This window comes from Telmatherina bonti (assembly GCF_933228915.1).
Source record: "Telmatherina bonti genome assembly, chromosome: 12".
Classification (NCBI taxonomy): Eukaryota; Metazoa; Chordata; class Actinopteri; order Atheriniformes; family Telmatherinidae; genus Telmatherina; species Telmatherina bonti.
Window position 1 is genome coordinate 24,373,271 of NC_136610.1, and position 12,782 is coordinate 24,386,052.

Sequence of the window (12,782 nt, forward strand, 5' to 3'; positions counted from 1 at the left end):
ATTCATCATGGGGTCTTGTGATATATATATATATATATATATATATATATATATATATATATATATCACAAGACCCCTATGATGAACACAAACTCGGGCAGAAATGTTCCCTTGCCCGGACGCGGGTTACCGGGACCCCCCTCTGGAGGCCTGGAGGTGGGGTACGTGAGCGAGCGTCTGGTGGCCGGGCCTTTACCCATGGGGCCTGTTCGGGCTCAGCCCGAAAGGGTTACATGGGCCCTACCTCCCGTGGGCTCGCCATCTGTGAGAGGAGACGTAGGGGTCGGGTGCAATGTGAGCTGGGCGGCAGCAAGGGGCGGGGACCCTGGCGGTCCGATCCCCGGCTGCAGAAGCTGGCTCTAGGGACGTGGAACGTCACCTCTCTGGTGGGGAAGGAGCCTGAGCTTGTGCGCGAGGTTGAGCGGTTCCGGCTAGATATAGTTGGACTCACCTGGATGCATGGCTTGGGCTCTGGAACCAGTACCCTCGAAAGGTGCTGGACTTTTTTCCACTCTGGAGTTGCTCATGGTGAAAGGCGCCGAGCAGGTGTGGGCATTCTCATCAGCCCCCAGCTTGGTGCCTGCATGTTGGGGTTTACCCCGGTGGAAGAAAGACTAGTTTCTCTCCGCCTCCGGGTGGGGGGGACGAGTCCTGACTGTTGTCTGTGCTTATGCACCGAACAGCAGTTCAGAGTACCCACCCTTTCTGGAGTCCTTGGAGGGAGTGCTGGAGGGTGCTCCTTCTGGGGACTCCATTGTTCTGCTGGGGGACTTCAATGCTCACGTGGGCAATGACAGTGAGACCTGGAGGGGAGTGATTGGGAGGGTCCGCCGGATAGCGAGTCCCGGATTGAGGAGGAGCAGTGTGGTTTTCGTCCTGGTCACGGAAAAGTGGACCAGCTCTTTACCCTCTTTGGGGTCCTGGAGGGGGCATGGGAGTTTGCCCAACCAGTCTACATGTGCTTTGTGGACCTGGAGAAGGCATTCGACCGTGTCCCCCGGGGGCTCCTGTGGGGGGTACTCCAGGAGTATGGTGTACCGGATCCCCTTGTGCGAGCTGTCCGGTCCCTGTACGACAGGTGTCAGAGCTTGGTCTGCATTGCCGGTAGTAAATCAGATTAGTTTCGGTGAGGGTTGGACTCCGCCAAGGCTGCCCTTTATCACCGATTCTGTTCATAACTTATATGGACAGAATTTCTAGGCGCAGCCGAGGTGTTGAGGGGATCCGACTTGGTGGCCTCAGGATTGGGTCCCTGCTTTTTGCAGATAACATGGTCCTGTTGGCTTCATCTGGTCGTGATCTCCAGCTCTCGCTTGAGTGATTCGCAGCCAAGTGTGAAGCAGCTGGGATGAGAATCAGCACCTCTAAATCTGAGACCATGGTCCTCAGCCGGAATAGGGTGGATTGCCCTCTCCGGGTCGGGAGTGAGGTCCTGCCTCAATTTGAGGAGTTTAAATATCTGGGGGTCTTGTTCACGAGTGAGGGAAGGATGGAGCGCAAGATCGACAGACGGATCGGTGCGGCGTCTGCAGTAATGTGGACTCTGCGCCGGTTTCTCGTGGTGAAGAAGGAGCTGAGCCAGAAGTCGAAGCTCTCGATTTACCAGTCGATCCACGTTCCTACCCTCACCTATGGTCATGAGCTGTGGGTCGTGACCGAAAGAACGAGATCTCGTATACAGGCGGCTGAAATGAGTTTCCTCCGCAGAGTGGCCGGCCTCTCCCTTAGAGATAGGGTGAGGAGCTCGGTCATCCGGCAGGGGCTCAGAGGAGAGCCGTTGCTCCTTCGCATCGAGAGGAACCAGTTGAGATGGCTCGGGCATCTGGTCAGGATGCCTCCTGGACGCCTCCCTGGTGAGGTGTTCTAGGCACGTCCCTCTGGGAGGAGACCCCGGGGAAGACCCAGGACACGCTGGAGGGATTATATCTCTCGGCTGGCCTGGGAACGCCTTGGGATCCCCCCCGCAGAGTTGGCAAATTGACAAGTAGGGCAGGGTATGACAGAAAAAAATAGTGACTAAATAATCAATTGCTATCTTTTACACTTCTGTATAACCAGTATATAACACTCTTATATACTGACATAAGAGGTTACTTTCCCTAAGTAGGATGCTGCCAAAATGTTACAAAACTAAGAACCAATGTAAAAATTGAACAAATATGTTATTTGTAGCTTTCATGCCGGTCACTTTGTTTATATTTCAGTTATGTTTATGTGATATTTCTCTTGTATTTTCAATTTAGTGTGCGTGTGTGTCTGTGTGGGAAGGGGTGGGGGTGGGGTGGGTCATATCATCTCAGCAAATGAATACAAAGAAATCATTTCCAGATGTTGAATCGTCAGTGTGACAGAAGTGGGGCAATATGTCCTTGCTTTCATTTGCCCTTGTTTAATGAAAGCGGATGTTTTCTGGATAACAGCACCAGGTGTAAAAGAAGTGGTATATTCCAGAAAGTTAAGTACAACAGAGATATAAAAAAGAAAAAGGCCTCTGGGCAAATGTCTGTTTTACACAGGCTGAGCCTCCAGGTTGCTGCTGGCAAGATACTTGACAAATGTCAGCACTTGGTTGGTTGTTTCAAGGCTTCGAGGCCATTTGCCTTCATGTGGCAGTTTGTATATCTTCCTTCACACTCTTAACTTCAATAAACTGTTTCTTTTTTTTTTTTTTTTTTTTTTTTTTTTTTTTGTATAAAAGTTGAGACTAAGTTGGAATTCTTACACATACCTCCACCCTTTCCTGTTTTTAGGACATCATGTCATACATGAGGTACAGCACTCTGACTTTTCTTCGGGTATATCCTTCACCTAATATTTTGTGTAATGATTCTCCAAATAAATAGGCATATATTTATATATATTTATAACAAAGATGTAAAACAATCTTTTCCTCAAACCTCATGAAATACAGATCAGTATCAAAATCACAGCATGGTGCAATACATGTTCACATATGATGTAGTTGAAGAGTCAAGACCTGAGAACATTGTCTAAAGCCAACACGTGGAATTAACTGGGATAATTTAAGCAATACTGGATAAGTAATAAATAGCTGAAATTTCAAACTACTTCATGGTGTATCCTGCTTCTGGTCACTGAGGTTAGTTGAAAATTAAGTGATTAAAATAAAGCTAATTTATTGAAAAACAACCACCTGATGAGAGTTGGGGGCTCCAAGGGACCTGAGTGGCTCTTGGGCCTGCGGGGCATTGACTCTTTGCATGTTCCGCACCTCTGTGCCCACCAGCTCTGCTTGCTGCCATCCTGTGCTGCCTGGCGCCTCTGTTCCATGGTGCCAGGGGGCTCCAGTCAGGGGGTCTCCTCTGCTCGCATTGTTCACCTCTTGCACTTACAAGCTCACAGGTTCATGCACACTGAGGTGCTTATGTTTCCATCTGCTTTCTGCTGTGTGTGTCTGTACTTTGCTCTCTGCAGGTGCTCCTGATTATCTTTGTTGCATTTTGTAGAATAACAGATAAAATCACAGAAATCATATGATGCCTGCTGCTTGCTTCATGTTTAGATGTAGCAGCTCAATCCTACATTGTACCTGGTGGGATTTTTAACATATTTTTTCTTTTTTAAGTCTGTTTTTTTTTTTTTTTTTTATAGCAGTGGTATCGTTTATGTCATTATTGTTATTATTGTTATGTATGGTGGCCGACAGGTGGAAATGCGCTTCATATAGAAAAACAAATGCATTTAGAAGTAGAAATGCAAGTGGGAAACGCTGCATATATAGAAGAGCGCTGCAAATCCAAAAACATAATGCAAAAGCCAGAAACCAGCGCTGCAAATAAAGAAACAAATTGCAAACACAGAAAAGCACTGCATAAACAAAAACAGCTGCAAAAAGAAATGCTGCATATTCAGTCTCACAACGGAAGCGCTCCGGCGAGTTTCTACCCGAGAGACAAACAAAGGGGACACAAACGGTGATTCTGTACTAAATTTTTGCCCGGGTGTCACTTCACCTGCATGCGGTAAGAGGGGAGGAGTGGGATGACAAATTCATATAATTTATTCTGTGGTCACTAATAGTTCATTCATTCATTATCCATACCTCTTTGTCCCATTATGGGTTGCAGGAAGGTGGAGCCGATCCCAGCAGTCTTTGAACGAGAGTCACTAACAGTTGGGCAAGTTAAATTACTGCCCTGTCATTACGGGCGTTACCATAGCAACGCATCAATCAACTGACTTTTGACAGATGAATGAGAGAATCTCGCAGGAGCTTGAGGCCAACATAAAATAGTTTCTATACTTAAGCAGGTGGGACCATGGTGGGACGCTGCGCATCGTGCCGTCAAATGCGGCTCCTTGTTGTTTAATCCTTACTTTTTGAACTGTATTTGTTTGCTGCCTGTCTTATGACTTGAAGGGAAGTCATGTTATTTTAACAGTTTAACACCACATTACTAAAATAATTTACCACACAGCACACGGGCGAAGAGGAGTGGGGGCTGGGATCTGCGCAGATTCTGCCTGAAAAGACGTTTTTACTGGCTGTTTTTCTATTTTCTATGTTTCATTTAGTTATTTAAATTTAAATTGAGTGTTGATGTGGTGACCGACATGTGTAGGCTGTTGGAAAGTTATGAAAATACAGAATAACAACATTGAACCATATTGGTTCAATCCGGGACACGTTTTTCTGTCAATTAAAGGACGATTTCATATTTTATGGGATGGATGGCAACCATAGACTGTAGGGGGGCAATCCTACTTGGAGTAGTTCTTCTCCTACACACTAACTTCCTACAGAATCGCCGATTGTATCCCCCTTTTTTTTCTCTCGGGTAGAAACTTGTTGGAGCACTTCCGTTGTGAGACTGAATTTGCAGCGTTTTCTCCTTGCAGCTGTTTTTGTTTATGCAGCGCTTTTCTGTATTCACAGTTCGTTTCTTTATTTGAAGCACGTTTTGGGTTTTTTTTTTTTGGGATTACGTTTTTTGATTTGCAGCTCTCTTCTATACATGCAGCGTTTCCGGCTTGCATTTCTATTCTTAAATGCAGCTGTTTTTCTATATGAAGCACGTTTGAACCTATATGCATCTGTTTTTTTTATATGTAGCACGTTTGCACCCGTCGGCCACCGTAGTTATGATTGTGGAAGCCAAGCCATATTTATCTGACTGTACATTTTCTAAAGCAAAGAAAAAGAGCTCATTTGTGTTTCCTGGTCATTTCCAGCATTGCAAACATGCATGCTAAAGGCATTAATTCAGGATTTCAGTTGTTTTTGTGTAAAAATGTATCTAGAAACATGACTGACACAAAACACAGTGAAGAGACAAAGGTAATACGAGCATGGTCATATAGGCAATGTCAACCTACAGTAAGCATATAATAGCTTTTAGTATTTTATTTTATTTAAAAGCTCCGCTAATTTAATTTGTGCTAAACAATAGTCGTGATTGGTCAAAATATTTAAATTATTACACAAAGAAGAGAAAAATATGTATTTACAACACCACAACAAAGTCAGAGAAAGGCTGTTTGAACTGATCCTGAAAGCAAACTAGATTACAATGCTTCAAAATTTTGGCATGATGTTTGTGAATGAGCCTCCAATCAAGTTTCTACATAAGCAAGGACATCTTGAATCCTTTTTGAGGTGCTTTTGTAATTCATTTTATCATTCTATTGCCGAGTAAATCAGAGGCAGTGGAAACAGACAATTTCATGTTTTGTGTGTGTGTGTGTGCAGCTATGTTTACGCAAGTGTGAAGAACATGCAACACTGACTTACCAGTAGGAGCATAGTGGTTGACTGTGGGAGAGAAGTAAAGTGATAAATGAGATTAGTCAGTTCATTTATTTTTCATAAAACTGTGCTGTATACTGTAGCCTGTAGCTAGACAGAGATTCACCTATCAGCAGCCAGCTGCTACTCAGTGTCTCACGCTGCACTCCAGTCAAGCAGAGTAGATGATGTGCCCTCTTCATTTCCTTCGCTCCTCTCTTTCTGTCCCCACACTTGTGTACTATATCCATAAGGCTGGGACACATGCATGACTGCTTCAAACTGGCTTTTGCACATCTGTACGTAAACCAGCTGGGAAGGGTTTAGATGTGTAGATCAGGAAGATGCGCTGTAGTCACTGTCACAGCTGTCGGTTGAGCCCCTTAGGGAGAGCTCCACCAGCCACCCTGTAAAAAAGTGCTACTGCACATCTGGGACCCAGCAGGTGCTCTGTAGTCCCATGATAGATTGTTATTTGTTACAAAACCTTTGGACTTGTGTCCTTGTGCATCTCTGGAGCTTCTGCTTGGGCAAAACTCCTCAAACACGGCAAGAGGAGGCAGAAGGTAGATGGCATGCAGCGGTGTTGATGTAAGGACTGGAATTATCAGTAGGAAAAGAAGGGGAATAGTATAATTAAAACGGGAAGGACTTAAGTTATTGAATCAATCAATGTCACCATGTCTACGTGCCATATGACAGATATTATACATGCTGCGGCATAATGATATCGATGTATGTTAGTTATTAACATGTTTTGCCCTTCCAACATCAATATCACTTATAGGTAAAAGTTCTGGAGTTTCCAGCCTTTATGATCAACTGGAAAAGAGTTTCTTAATGAAGTGAGAAAAGGTCAAAAGGAGGATAGCCAAATGTCATCGTTTCTCATCACAATTTCGTGCTGACATGTGCCACTGTCATCAGAGATAAGCAAGCGCAGAGTAATTACAAAGATAACTTTCATTTCAGCGAGCTGTTCAACTCATCCATGGCTCTCAATTGTAGAAGTTCTCTTCAGAAAGTAACTGACCTTCGCATCTCCTGGGGTCTATCAGCAAAACCATCAAAATGCTCTTGACAATATCTAGCAGAAACGATCATAAATGATTGATTTTAGTGTCACAAGGTCTGATTACTTTTTATAAATACAGGAAAACAAGAGCATGTTTAGAGGTTGCAAGAAAGATGCTTATTTCAAATGACACAAGACCTCATCCTGGTCATGTGAATTATGGAAGACTTGCCTGAGCTTGTTGTGTACCACTTTGGTTTCAAGGTAATTATATAAGCTATAAAAGGACCCGAGAGCTGAGTCCATTTAAGATGAGTTATTTGAAAGTGTTATCACTGTTATGAAAATAACATTAAGAGAAATTTAAAAAGATAATGATCATACTTTCCAAAGCATTGTAATCTTGTTTGAGTAGGGAGGGGGAAAAGACATCTAGATTGGGCTTTTTTTGTTGATGCAAAAAGAAAAGGGAAAGTGGGTCTCCTTCATAGCATGTCTATTCTGATATCTCCAAAAGCCCAAGCTGTCTTTGTGAACATGGTTTTTCTCTGTCTCTTAGAGGGCATGTATCTGTAGAAGTCTTTAGATTTAACAGAACAGATTTACACATAAGTGGGTCATTTACAGGCAAGGCCGTCCCATTTTGAGGCAGAGCAAGGTGCTGTAAAAAGAAAAAAAAATAGAAACAGTGGGAGCACACCAAAGTATGAAAACAGCAAAGTGGATTTTGATTTGAGCTGAGCCCCTCCACCTCCAGGTCTGAGGAAAACACAGTGTATGTTTGTGCATCTGAATCCCCCCCCTTCAACTTGTCTGAGCTTTGATTTCTTGACATATTCCCTCGCTGCCTTTTTGCTTCAATGCTCCACACACTGTGTTGTCTCCCATCTTCTTGTTTCCGTCGCCTATCTCGTCCCACATGTGCTTCCAGGCAACGCAAGGCTCACAAACTGCTTTCCATAAAGATAACATTGCTCCGTTAAACAGATGGGATGTACATGTTCTCTCAGTCATAAGTATCAGCTCAGATACATGAGGAGATAGAGGAGATTCTTCAGAATGTCTTGAATTTTCAACAAAAATGTCTCGCAAGCTGACAAGGGTTTAGGGCAAGTATCCAACCAATGTATCACATGTCTCTTTAATATACATGGAAAAATAAATTCTTAACAGTATTCACTTAAAAGGGGTTAGCCATCATGGATGACTTTTAAACCAAATAGTCAGCATAACTGTCATCCGTGACATTTTGACCTTTGCATCAGTGATATTATGAGGAGCAGGATTTCAATGAAAAAGGAAAAGAATGTCAAGATTTTGCAAGTTTTAGCAAGTACATTTGCAACATGAGCATCTTATTTATCCCACATACATGTGCAGAAAAGTTTGGTGCAGTGGTTTGTTGCTCTATCAGTGTAATCTCATTTCAATTAGGCTAATCAGGCCAGTACGTACCTCATGTAAGGGAGGTCAACTGACCAAGCCATCCCTTCCTAAATCTGCTCTGCTGTGTCATTTTTATTCCACTCTTGTAGCTGCAACTTAATTCATAGTGTTACTAAATTCCCTGTCAAACATTTTGTGTTGATAAATCTCCTAGTTATTCTCAGATCAATATGAGGGGTAAGGTGGTGGGTGAAAAACCTTTATAATCCTTGCCCTCAGCAAACCTTTGCACACAGGCCAATTTCACTCTGGTTTTATCATTTGAGCCTGACAGTTTGCAGTATGTTGAGTGGACCCAATCCATATTGTTTGATATCACGCTTGGCTCACACCCATAATGTATTCCAATCAAGACTGCAGCAGCATGCTTTTACTGTCAGTGGAAAACCTTGTTTGTTCATACACTTGTAAGATTTCTACATAGAATATCAATGTGGAAGGCAATTGGGCAAGTACTAATCAATTTCTACCACCATGAAAAATGTTGCACAAGCCTATTTAACGACAGGACGTATGATTACACTTTTTCTACGCTATAATTTGATTTCCAACAGGATGTAAAGCAGTGACATAGAAATGAGGATAATTTGTAAAGTTATCCATGTGCAATTGAGTTGCACATAGATCAACCTTATGAGTTTAAACACCCAGCCTTTGTGGTCTAATTTTTCAAAAAGTCACATCATTCTATGTTCTAGTTTAGGATTTACAGCTTTGATAGAACAGAAATCTTGACTTTTTTTCACAAATCTCTTTGTGTAGAGTTTATTTTCCATTTTCCTTTTGTGTGTGTATACAGTTTATTTAGATCTTTGTACCACAAGCAGCAATTATTCTTGATATTTAAATCAATAATTTATCAATTTACCCATGACAAATGCTAATTATTCATAAATTAAGCTTAAGCACAAGTTCACTGCAGAGGATTTCTGCTTTCTTATTCTGTCTTTGGTCCTCTGTGGTGAGTTTGAGCTTTCCCTTCATGCTTATTTTCCTCTTCACTTCCGCTTTACAACACTGTCAAAATAATTTCATCTTTAGTTTCCACGTCACTGCTATCACCCAATAATCTTGAAGTTAAAGTTCTCTGAGCCAATAAGCCCTTTGCCTTCATTTTTAAAGTGTCTCTTTAATCCTGTCACTCTGCCTTTCAGACAATGGTGCATGCAACCCTCTTCTTCCCCATCTTCGCCTTATCTGCATTCTCCAGGGGCTCTCAATCATTTCAGCCATCTTGGAACTCTAACACCAACAGCATATAGACTCCCGGGATTCCCAGTCTTATATGTCCGCTGTTTCCATCCAGATATCTATTGCTGTTATATTGCCACAGCTCAATGGATTAGATCTACTAAAATCTCTTTATTACAAATGTCCAAATGTCAGTTTTGTAAGAGAAATATTTGCTTCATATATGCTGTTTATGTATTTTTTTAATAATCTGTCCTTTCCTGAAATTATATTGAAATAGTAGTTTCAAACATGGAGACAAGAATGCACTTTGCTAAATATTTTCATTATTAGAATTGTAATAAAATGGGAAGATTTGAAGAAAGTCAAATCATAGTAAATGAAATTGTTGAAGAGAAAAACGGTTCACAATTATTTTTTCCATGTTAAGGCTATCTAAGGGTAAAGGAAGTGGATATTTTTCCCACTGTAAAATGAACTTAAAGAGGGATGAAACAGACAGTAAAATGACAAGGATGTCTGTCAGTTTGATACTTAAAGCAGTAAAATGGGTCTTAAATATTTCACCCGGCCAGATGGGACACAGCAGCAGGTTGATCTGTGGCTTGAAAAAGCCTGCAGTGATTGTACAGCATGAAAATGTCAAAATGAAAGGAAAGATCTTTTCATTTTAAATGTGTGGATTACAGGGGCAGAAAGTCAAGCTTATCTGATATATTTTGTGATCTTTGTAAGTTATCTCGAGGACTCGATTTGAGCTTTCTGTCCTTTCCGTCAGACACAAGCAAGTCAGTTTAGAAATAAAGAAGGATGAAAATGAACTGACCTCTTGGAAGACTCAGATCAGCATTTGCAGTGTTTTCTCCTACCTCCCATCACACTAAATGACAAACAAGACAACACTGTCTCAGCAGATGTCAAAATGAACCAGTGCTCCATCTCTCCTGTCTTTTTCAACATTCGCAATTTAGCCCAGCAGGTTTACATGTCTTCAAGATGTTGTATTGGACATCATTGGGACATCTTGTTAGCATTTATCCAATTGAAGTCTATCTCACAGGTTGCAAAAGACAGAAACAATCTTGAAGAGCTTCTCCTCGGCTGCAGAAAAGCGGTATCAAGTGAGTGAAGGGTCAGCACACTAACAGTTAGAGGGAAGCCTCAGGGACATGTATAAAATTGGATCTGCCATTTTCTGAAAAATGTGCTGTTGATTTGATACTTTTCGGGTCTGGGTTTTGTTCCTGAGGATGTCCATAATAGTTGATGAAGACAAATTACAGGTGCATCCCTCTGAAGGAAAAGAAAGGAAAGGAAAGAGAAAACAGATCTCGGGGGAGGGCTCTCTCATCTTCTTATACATTTGGAGAGGACCTTCCATACTGTACAGGGAACACTGGTCCACAACAAACCAGGAAAAAGGAGATCATTAAAGGGTAATGCCAATTTTGAAGTATTCATGGATTATTTTAATGTCCCAGGACAGTTCGGGTGATGTCTGTGAACTTGCATCAGTATTTCTTCAAGCTCGACATCAGAGGCTGAGCCCTTGAATTTGTGATGTCACTGGGGTGTAAAGTCAGGGGCTGCTGATTTGTGGGTGCAGACTATCTCCAGCCATGTCTAGCTCACTAAGAAAGAAAAAAAAAGCAAAGAAAAGCAGCAGTTCCAAATCTGAGGCAGAATACAAACCTCATTACCTCATTAGAGCGTAAACTTTAAAAAAAAAAAAAAATCTGCACAAAGTTGGCATCCTATTTAAAGTCTGCTTTTGACACAACTATCCAAGAGCAAAAGAATAACATGCAGTATGGGAATTCCTAAAATGTGCTTCATCCCCCTTTGAAAATACCATAAAATTAGTTTGTTAGCGGTTGTGTAGAGTTGAAAAGCGCTGCACTCGCTTTAAAGCAGTCCAGTCAAAGTCAATGGGGGTTAAATTAAAGGGAGATGGTGCCCTTATGCTACTTCAAGCTAAGACCAATTTTCTCCTCAGAAAATGGCATGTTTATGGCTGTTGGAAAGCTGGAGAGTTCACAAGTAAATACATATTTATCTTTGTGTGTGTGTATGTGCATGTGTGAGTTGTATAATTTCAGTCCTGATGTGTTTGAGTGAGAGCCTGTGTCTGTAGTGCTGGCTGACAGCCTTATTGGCATTTTTTACGGTGATTTCTATGAGCTTACTCTATTAGAATCACAGAGGGCTTCCATCTCGTCAGCAGCAAGCCTGCATGCAAAAGAAGTGTCCCTGGAGCCTCTGTTTACCAACCAAGTCGGATTTGCTGCTCTCTAACGCAGCCAGGCTAAAGCTCAGCTACCCACAACCCCTTCCAGTACACCCCCCCCCACCTATCTTTGCCACCAACACCCCCACATACGCGTACACACACACACGACACCCCCACCCACCAGTCCTTGAGGCTTTCATTTTCTTGCTCATCCTTAGTCTACTTTTCACCAGAATCTGTTGAAAACTTTCCCGTCTGCAGGCTTTTTATGTAAATCTTGTGGCAGTAAAACGTGAAGCTGTGGTTACAAGCCAAATCCGCATCCTTTAAAACACAAAAAAACCACACTTCAAACTGAATTGTTTATGTCTCCAAATAACAAAACTGAAGAGGGATCGTACTGTTGCTTTGACAAAGTAGAGGGATGGACTTCAAGAGCTTTTTAATAAACATTGAATTCAGGCCGTTTTTTTTTTTTTTCTCTTTTGCCTCAAAGTGTCTTTAAGTCTGCTTTTATTTATTTATTTATTTATTTATTTTTTTTTTTTTTTTTTACAAAATACAATAAAATAATGCTTATATGTTTTTTTTTTTTTCACTTCTGCAAGTTTAATGACTTTCAGTGAGGCAGTCTTTGTTGTGCCTTGTTTTTTATTCTTGTTTTAATCTTCATTGTTTGTCACTTTGATATCTTCTTTCTCAGCAGGGGAGTGTGAAATAAGTCATTGCCTCTAACATTTTGTGTTGTGGTGATAAAGAAAAACAATGAGGGAAGAAAAAAAAAGCTCGTCAGGGAGTCAAGATCATGAAAACAAGGACTTTTGCTGATGGAAAGATGCAATATGTTAGTTTTTCCCCACACAAACACACTGTATACATATAGTGTTTGCAAGAAAAGCAACATGCTTTTTTTTCACTTTAAGAGTCCCTTAAGAGTCCCAGTTTCTGATCCAATACAACTGTTCTTCTACAGGCTCTTCTCTGATGACTAAACTGAAAGTCATCTGTTAAAATGATAATATGCCCTTTTAAATGTGATACATACGGCATGTTTGGTCTGTAAGAAAAGAATCAGCAATTTATCACATAGCAAACAAATATAACCAGCGTGAAAGAACAAATGGATGCTTCACTGTACGCTTTGTTTATCACTT